At 43.4% G+C, this 9,598-nt stretch overlaps 1 long non-coding RNA gene across 1 annotated transcript; it reads right to left on the bottom strand.

The window, feature by feature from the left end:
• Window positions 1-4,879: 4,879 nt before the first annotated feature.
• LOC141165156 (uncharacterized) lies at window positions 4,880-8,027 on the bottom strand. Its single transcript, XR_012251072.1, has 3 exons — window positions 7,129-8,027; window positions 6,876-7,028; window positions 4,880-5,003 (listed from the first exon to the last, which is right to left on the bottom strand). It is a non-coding gene; the product is annotated as an uncharacterized lncRNA (long non-coding RNA).
• Between the last annotated feature and the right edge of the window lie 1,571 nt (window positions 8,028-9,598).

Genomic DNA, 9,598 nt, shown 5'->3' with positions numbered 1-9,598 from the left:
TCTGGACCCCGGGTACCATAGAACCTGTAAAAAAACAAAATAAATATTTATACTTACCATCTGATGGCCCACGGTGTGCTTGTCTTCGCTTGCTGGCAGATCCCTGTGGACTGAAGGACCTGTGCTGACATCATTTAGTCATGTGACGGCAGGTCCTTCAGTGTACCGCGAGCTGCCGGCAAGCCGAGACGCATCGAATCAAGACTCCGGGGGCCATCAGAAGGTAAGTATATATTTATTTTTATTTTTTACCATTTACGGTCACACTATATAAATCCATGCCGTTTGCATGGATTTATATAGTGTGACCAAGTTGTCAAGCACTTTCCAAGTGATGCTAAAATCGCTTGGAAAGCGCTTGTCAACCCGCATGCGGAAATGCATGTGCAGAACACTTCACATCCTCTTGTCTCTGGCAGGAAAAACGCATGTACAATCCGCATGCGTTTTTTCTGCCAGGGAAATGCAGAAACGCTCAGGAAAAAATCTGGAGCATTTATGCATTGTGGGCACATAGCCTTAAAGGGACTTTTGGGACTTTTTTTTTCCCTATGTGGATAACTGTAGCAGGGCACAACAATCGGATAATCTTGCGACTCATCTTGAACCCGTTAGTTTTGATCAGATATTGGGTATGACCTTGTTGGGGAGTAATTGAATAACAAACTGTAGAGTTTATTTTCTCCCATTACTATGTGTGGAAACAACAAATTTGAGATTAAAACATTACTGTATAAAACCATTGTTTTTGTATTCATGTTATAAGCTGTGTCATAGAAGAAAATTAAAATCTGTACAGACATCACTCACCCCAAATATGGGATTAATTGTGACTGAGGCAGAGAGAAAACTAATTATAACAGGGGAAGAGAGAGAGAGTTGACACTTCAACCTCCATTGAAATAGCGACCCCCTGCACTGACCAGATAATTACAGTAGTGGGATCTACTGGGAAGGAAACACCAAGGCGGAGATTCATTTACGCAGAAGAGGGGAAGTATGCTTCCAAACCAACGAGCTTTCTCTGATAAAAGCACAGCTCGCAGACAAGCTGGGGTTTGCATTGATCCGATATTTATGGGAGATATATATTTACTCTGTCGTAGCGAAGGGATTAACACAATGATGTGAGTGAATGCGTTCTAAGGCCATTCTAACCGCTCCAACTTAACTGGATGATTTATCTCTATAAGGCTAAAATCTAACTCTAGCATGTGATACCCGTATCGAATCTCCGCGTGTGATACAGTAAGAAGCAACTAATTGGATCGGTGGTGACACTGTCTACTTGTCAGTATCACTTTGCAGTCGCCAACAAAATGTCTCAGCACTGTGATCCTAAACTTCATCCTTTCTTATCCTTTTGCAAATGCCCAGGAGGAGAAGAAAGTAGTGATGTCACACATGTGAGCAGACCCCGCCCCATTTACTGCAGTCGTAATACGAGCCACAGGTACACTACATTTTCATGACAAATGTCAGCCACTGCTCCCCCTAGTATATAAACGTAGAAAATATCAAGACTGTTTACATTTTTCTAATTTTATGCCATTAAAGTGTGTATGTATATATTTATTCCATGGCACTTTACATGTGAAAAAGGGGTATACATACAAAAACAATTACAACAATCTTGAACAAAACGTGGCACTGACTGGTACAGGAGGAGCGAGGACCCTGCCCACGAGGACTCGGTCTACAAGGGATGGGTGAGGATACAGTAGGTGAGGGTACAGCTGGTCGTGCAGCGGTGTGGTGGAGCGGTGGTTACTGCAGGTTGTAGGCTTGTTGGAAGAGGTGGGTCTTCAGGTTCCTTTTGAAGGTTTCCACAGTAGGAGAGAGTCTGATGTGTTGGGGTAGAGAGTTCCAGAGTAGGGGGGATGCACGGGAGAAATCTTGTATGTGATTGTGGGAGAAATAGGAGATCTTGTGAGGAGGTTTCATGCAGGTATGTACTGGGCGACTAGGTCACAGATATACAGAGGAGCCAAGTTGTGGATGACTTTGTATGCCATGGTTAGGGTTTTGGAGTCTCTGGGCAATGGGGAGCCAGTGAAGGGATTGACAGAGGAGAGGCTTTTCTTCCAGCTGTGGTCCCTTTACGTTAGGCTAACTGCATGGAAAGAACCATCATCATGCTCAGACCAGGGTTCACTTGTTCCCTCATGATTTCAGGAGCCATGTTTCACAGCCTGGAAATTGAAGTCAAGCAATGTAAAGTGAATCACTGAGGTCAGAACACTAAGTGGCACTCTTGTAGAAAGCCTGACCTGATTTATTTTTTTGTGCTTTTGTAAGATGTGGTATATGTAGAAGATAAAAGGGGCAATTTTTACATTGGCCCTACTTTACCTGCTGCAGTACACCACTATAGTCTAAATCACTGAAAATGGAGAGTATGTTACTCTCTATTTTATTTTATTTTATTTTTTTTTAAGTATGTTCGTCTATATAACAATGAAGGGGAAGAAGAGGAGCAGTCGGGTACTGGGAGAAAGATAATGTGCAGTGCAAGGAAAGCTATGGGGAAGATGGGCATGCAAGGACTTGCGGACCCAACAAGTACGGTATATAAGGATACATAATAATCAGCATTGCAATAATTGGAGTGAAAAACCCCCAAAACAAACAGCTAAGTGTACCAGAGGCAAAAAAAGCTGAAACAGGCATGGTGAAAAATAACAAATGTTAATTGAGAAGGTGAAAAAAAAAAAGTGGGAAAGTGCAGCTTGGGAGCTACACAGGGGAGGGTGGAGAAAACTGCAAAGTGTAATCTGAAGGTCCATACCTGGATTGGCTAGGACTCTTTCTTGAAAGTATATGCTAATCTGCTCCCTGAAAACAACTGGAAATAGAAGAATTGTGAACGGAGAAGCATCAAAGGAAATGTTGATCTTTTTCCCAGTTCGTGGCTGAGTGACCAGGAGGAGACCCCAATAGGGTGTAGGTCAAAGCGAGGTCATGTCTAATGGGACCAGAGCCAGAATTTAAGAGTTCGACACAAAGAAAATTAATAATGCAGAACGCAGATTATGTAAAGCTTCTTTATAATCCATAAAACAGGACATATACTCCAGTAGCCACGTCTCAGGTGACGGCTGTTTCATGAATAATGGTTTTTTTTTTGGGCAGGGATGTTTTTGAGAACAGAAAAACGTTTGTGCCTGACGTGTCCTACTCTCAACTGAGGTATATGCACTGTCTCATGGAGTATACATAAAGAAGACTTGGACCATCTGTGACTGCCACAATATTTTTATTTCTTTCCTCCATAAAGATGCTAGAGACTGAGGACAGCCATGGTGGATTCTGTTTTGATGGAGAAGTAGTTTGACAGTACTCTGATGTTGAAAGCCTTTACTTCCTCTTCGTGGTTATCAATTCATGTTAGCCACGTGAGTTTGTAAGCCTATATGGCCCATATAGTGTGCAAATTATGAAATTCCAACTCTCCTAGGTGAATGCCTTTTTGGTGTCAGGTGAAGGTAAGAGATCCGGGGTGGAAGACAATGTAGGAAGGTGATAGAGCTAAGTCTTGTCCCTTGCTTCCTTGGTAGGCATAATATCCATATAGATAGCTTTAGGTCAGTATTACGAAGGTAAATTAGGTCATGACCCTCCTTGTAGAAGACTGAGCTCGGAGTGAGTCGGGAAGTAGCAGTTAGCCTTAGATTAAAGAAATGAGGGTTTAAAGTAGATAAAAAAAAAAAAAAAAAAAATGAGAGTATGCCAAGGTCAGACCCTCTGGGCCATGGGCTTTACCAATGTGTGATTCTTTAAGACACATAAGTTTAATATCTTCTGAGGCCTGTAAGAAAGCGAGTGTATCAGGAATATGTTTAGGAAGGTCTGTGTATTTTACCTAATCGTCAATGGTTGATGGCAGTGAGCTAGCACTGTACAGAGAGGAGGGCATATAGAGGTTATAGAAGGAAGTATAGTAGGCATGAAAGGCATCAGGGATCTGATATAGAAAAAAAATGGACCAAACACCATAATATAATGACAATAAATGGTCAGGGTACTCCCTAACAAACATTAAACCTACAAAAAGTGGAGTATAAAACCCTCAAAAAGCAGTTGTAAGTGTATAAGATAATCTTTATTAATAGAAAAATTAAAATCACATATATCACGTATAATAATAGATCAGATGGGGTAGGAAAAACACGATGCAGAAATGGCAATTATGGATGGGTCCCCCAAAGGGTAAGAATTGACCAGCCTGCCATAAAGAATCGCACAATCAATAAGTCAAATCCATAGTGCAAGTACAAGAGAGTCATATATTATGGACTGGAGGCTTAAGTGGCAAGGAGAGAAGTCCAGACGGTCATACCAAGACAGTAAGTGCAGTGAAAGGCTTACCCATAGGGACACAGATAACCACCCAGCCAGACTGCAGCCCCGACACGCTTTTCGCGTAGCTTCCTCGGGGGGCCGTGGCTGTGGGGAGGGTAGGCGCCATTAAATACCTTTGGTAACACCGCTGTTAATTGCAGCGCATGCGGAGTGACGTATGTCCCCCCGTACCGCATCACATCCGGCCAGTCTCCCGGGGAGATCGCGGGCAGCGACGCACAAAAATGACGTCACTACCCACAATCCCCGCGTACGGAAGCCCGACAGGACCCAGCCGGACGAGGACAGCACTGCGCAAGCGCGACTCAGCGGCAGCCATAATAAGTAAGGGCAACTAAGAGGGCAACAACATCCATAAAGGAAGAGAGGCAACGAACAGATAGATATGAAAATAACTATGTCAATGGAGGCAAGAAAAAGAATACCTAAAGTACCACAATTACTCCCAATGATATGTTATTCATCACCATACCACAAAAAGGACATATATATAAAAGATAAGGTATCCATGCATGTCCATAGCGATGATTTGCGGCACTCGGTATTCATGTAGATTGACTTTGCCACTCTCAGAAGGATATGTTCCAAAACTGTCTCACACAGGGTTAAGCGGTATAATCAATGGTGCCCAAGTACACAAACTATAAATAAGGAAACAAAAAATATAACAATGAGAAAAAGAATAAAAACAAGGGAGACATGAGCCTACAAGAATGAAGAGAAACTATTATATTCATTAAGGCCACCAGGGGTCACCGTGTCCAAAGTTGCAATCCAACGACACTCCAGCCGCGCCAAAGTGCGTTTGTAATCACCTCCCCTGGTACCCAAGTGTACCATATCAATGCCTACGAATCTGAGGAGTGAGGGATCGCAATTATGGTGCAGCCTGAAGTGCCGCGGGACGGACTTTAACGTCGCTACATCCAACACATCTCTAGCAGCAACCACGTCCCTGACATGCTCCCTGACACGAACACGAAATTCACGAGACGTAAGTCCCACATAATTCAAGTTGCAAGGGCATGTAGCCAGATAAACAATGTGTGTGGAGCTACAGGAGATATGGTGTGTGATTTTGTATTCTCTGCCATGATTGACAGAGAAAGATTTCGCACGGACTATATTTCTACAGGCCATGCACGAGCCACAAGGGTAACATCCCCACCTAGATTGGGTCACCCCAAAAGGGGTAGGGGTAGGGGCAACGTAGTGGCTCTTAACCAATGAATCTTTCACACTCCTCCCCCTTCGAGCTGTCATCAATGGTCTATCGGGCAAAATTTTATTGAGTGTCGGCTCAGTTTTAAGGATGGACCAATGTTTAATAAGAATCCCACGGATAGCCTGCCAGTGGCTGTTATACGTCGATATGAACCTAATCGGAGGGTCCCTTTCAGATGGTTTCATAGTAGTAGTCAGAAGGAGGTCCCTTGGAGTCCCTTTAGCCCGTCTGTAGCCTCTTTTGATACTCCGTGCGCTGTAACCACGTTCATGAAATCTTTGATGGAGGTCCCGAGACTGAGCCTCAAATGCCGCATCCGTTGAACAAATACGTTTAGTCCTAAGATACTGTCCAACGGGAATGGCCCGAATGGTAGCAGATGTATGAGCTGATGTTGCATGAAGTAATGCATTGACTGATGTTTTCTTACGAAAGACATCAGTCTGCAACAGGCCATCCCGTTGGAGAGTAATACTAATGTCCAGAAAATCAATGCAAGTGGAATTCCAAATATATGTTAGTTTGATGTTACGATCATTAGAATTCAAAGAAGCAATAAAATTATGAAGCTCAGTCTCGGGACCCTGCCAAATAATAAATATATCATCTATATATCTATACCAGCACTGCGCATGGGTAGCGGCACCCACGCCATCCCCAAAAATCTCCCTCTCCCAAAATCCGAGAAAGAATTTTCCCAAGGACGTCACCAGTATCCCTGACATGGGAGGGCAAAGTCTCCACAAGTGGATGGAGATAATACTCGATGAACTTGCAAATAGGGTCACACAGCCCTCCAATGCCAGAGACAATGGGACGTCCTGGTGGGTCCACAAGATTTTTGTGGACCTTGGGGAGTAGATAAAATGTAGGGACAACCGGATGTTGGGTACACAGGCCTTCAAAATTTTTTTTGGGGATAATGCCCTGTTCATAAGCCCGTTCTAAAATGTCAAAAAGATCGGCTCTGAAGGACATCAGAGGGTTGGCAGGTAAAGTACTATATGAAAAGCTATCCCTAAGTAGCCTAAAGGCCTCCCTCTCGTACTTCGCAACCGGCCAGACCACGACATTCCCCCCTTATCTGCGGGTTTAAAGACCACATCCTTAAATGATTGTAATTCCTTAAGAGCTACTCTCTGTACACTTGTAAGATTATGATGTTTAGGTCCCCCTGACAGAGCCCTAAGGTCTCTACTAACAAGTTTGTTAAATATATCCACCTGTGGGCAGAGAGAAAAGGTGGGGAAGGTCGTAGATCTAGCCAGAATCGAACACGGAAAAGTACCTGTAGTCATTGACATGCTTGCTCCCTCCAATTCATTCAGAGCCGATAAAGCTTCTCTCTCCAAGGTCGTATCTAGGTTCGTATCTAGCGTTGGTTTCGTGTGTAATTTACGCAAAACAACATTCCTAAGAAATAGCTGTAAGTCCTTCAACACTGTAAATAAATCATAACCATTAGTCGGAACGAAGTTAAGGCCTAGGGAGAGAACCTCTATTTGACTATCGGATAGGGCATGTGTGGATAAATTAATTACCTCCAAATTGGCTGACTTAGACTTCTTCTCAAGGGATTGTGGAGGTGTCAATTTACGTTTATGGTAAAATTTGCCCCTCGATTGTCCATATTGTTTATCACTAGTAGGTTTAATACCACTCGTATTAGGTTGATTATTTCTAGGAAACTCTTCATCCATAGATGACAATGATGAGACAGAGTTCCACCGGTTCCCCTGCATTTGCCTGTTAGGGCCTTTCCTCCCTCTCCATTTGTAGACCCGTTTAAGGTTAAAATCGGAGAGATCCCTCTGATATTTCTTGGTTTTAGAGGTCACTATATCTTTTTCCCATTTGAGGAAATCAGAATCCAAATCAGTGTTAAATTTATTCCAGGCCTCAGGGGTTAGTTTAATGGACAAAATACCCTGGAGACGAGAAATTTCTGTCTCGATGGTCTGTAGGGAAAGTTCATTAGATTTGATCAAGAGCTCCATATAGCCCCTAGAGCATGTGGAGGATAAATTTTCCCACTGTGTCCTAAGTGTGTCGTCATCAAAGTCAAAGGCTGGAAACACCTGGACGCGGAGACCCCTGGGAATCAAACCTTTTGTCACATAACGTTCAAGAAATGCCTTGTTCCACCATAGGCGGATTTTTTTATTACAGAAGTTTCTCAATTCATCCAATAGGTCATCATTCTCCCTTGTATTTAAAACCACAGAGGTTTCCTCCCCGAAGACCTTATTGAGTTGTGTGAGCCATGTCTGCTCACGTTTCTTATGATCCATCTGTTCGGATCCACACGCTGTGAAAAGACACAGTATTAGCCAATAATAGAAAAAAATGGACCGAACACCATAATATAATGACATAATAAATGGTCAGGGTACTCCCTAACAAACATTAAACCTACAAAAAGTGGAGTATAAAACCCTCAAAAAGCAGTTGTAAGTGTGAAAGATTCATTGGTTAAGAGCCACTACGTTGCCCCTACGCCTACCCCTTTTGGGGTGACCCAATCTAGGTGGGGATGTTACCCTTGTGGCTCGTGCATGGCCTGTAGAAATATAGTCCGTGCGAAATCTTTCTCTGTCAATCATGGCAGAGAATACAAAATCACACACCATATCTCCTGTAGCTCCACACACATTGTTTATCTGGCTACATGCCCTTGCAATTTGAATTATGTGGAACTTACGTCCCGTGAATTTCGTGTTCGTGTCAGGGAGCATGTCAGGGACGTGGTTGCTGCTAGAGATGTGTTGGATGTAGCGACGTTAAAGTCCGTCCCGCGGCACTTCAGGCTGCGCCATAATTGCGATCCCTCACTCCTCAGATTCGTAGGCATTGATATGGTACACTTGGGTACCAGGTGAGGTGATTACAAACGCACTTTGGCGCGGCTGGAGTGTCGTTGGATTGCAACTTTGGACACGGTGACCCCTGGTGGACTTAATGAATATAATAGTTTCTCTTCATTCTTGTAGGCTCATGTCTCCCTTGTTTTTATTGTGGTTTTTATTCTTTTTCTCATTGTTATATTTTTTGTTTCCTTATTTATAGTTTGTGTACTTGGGCACCATTGATTATACCGCTTAACCATGTGTGAGACAGTTTTGGAACATATCCTTCTGAGAGTGGCAAATTCAATCTACATGAATACCGAGTACCGCAAATCATCGCTATGGACATGATGGACATTTATCTACTATATTTGCATGGATACCTTATCTTTTATATATATGTCCTTTTTGTGGTATGGTGATGAATAACATATCATTGGGAGTAATTGTGGTACTTTAGGTATTCTTTTTCTTGTCTCCATTGACATAGTTATTTTCATATCTTTCTGTCCCTTGCCTCTCTTCCTTTATGGATGTTGTTGCCCTCTTAGTTGCCCTTACTTATTATGGCTGCCGCTGAGTCGCGCATGCGCAATGCTGTCCTCGTCCGGCTGCGTCCTGTCGGGCTTCCGTACGCGGGGATTGTGGGTAGTGACGTCATTTTTGTGCGTCTCTGCCCGCGATCTCCCCGGGAAACTGGCCGGATGTGATGCGGTACGGGGGGACATACGTCACTCCGCATGCGCTGCAATTAACAGCGGTGTTACCAAAGGTATTTAATGGCGCCTACCCTCCCCACAGCCACGGCCCCCCGAGGAAGCTACGCGAAACGCGCATTGGGGCTGCAGTCTGGCTGGGTGGTTATCTGTGTCCCTATGGGTAAGCCTTTCACTGCACTTACTGTCTTGGTATGACCGTCTGGACTTCTCTCCTTGCCACTTAGGCCTCCAGTCCATAATATATGACTCTCTTGTACTTGCATTATGGATTTGACTTATGGATTGTGCGATTCTTTATGGTAGGCTGGTCAATTCTTACCCTATGGGGGACCCAACCATAATTGCCATTTCTGCATCGTGTTTTTCCTACCCCGTCTGATCTATTGTTATACGTGATATATGTGATTTTAATTTTTCTATTAATAAAGATTATCTTATACACTTAC

Source organism: Phyllobates terribilis, unplaced genomic scaffold, assembly GCF_046119375.1.
Source record: "Phyllobates terribilis strain yellow unplaced genomic scaffold, ASM4611937v1 Scaffold_11__3_contigs__length_659146591, whole genome shotgun sequence".
Lineage (NCBI taxonomy): Eukaryota > Metazoa > Chordata > Amphibia > Anura > Dendrobatidae > Phyllobates > Phyllobates terribilis.
The sequence above is the reverse complement of the archived record's forward strand: the minus strand, read 5'-3'. Positions and strand labels throughout refer to the sequence as shown.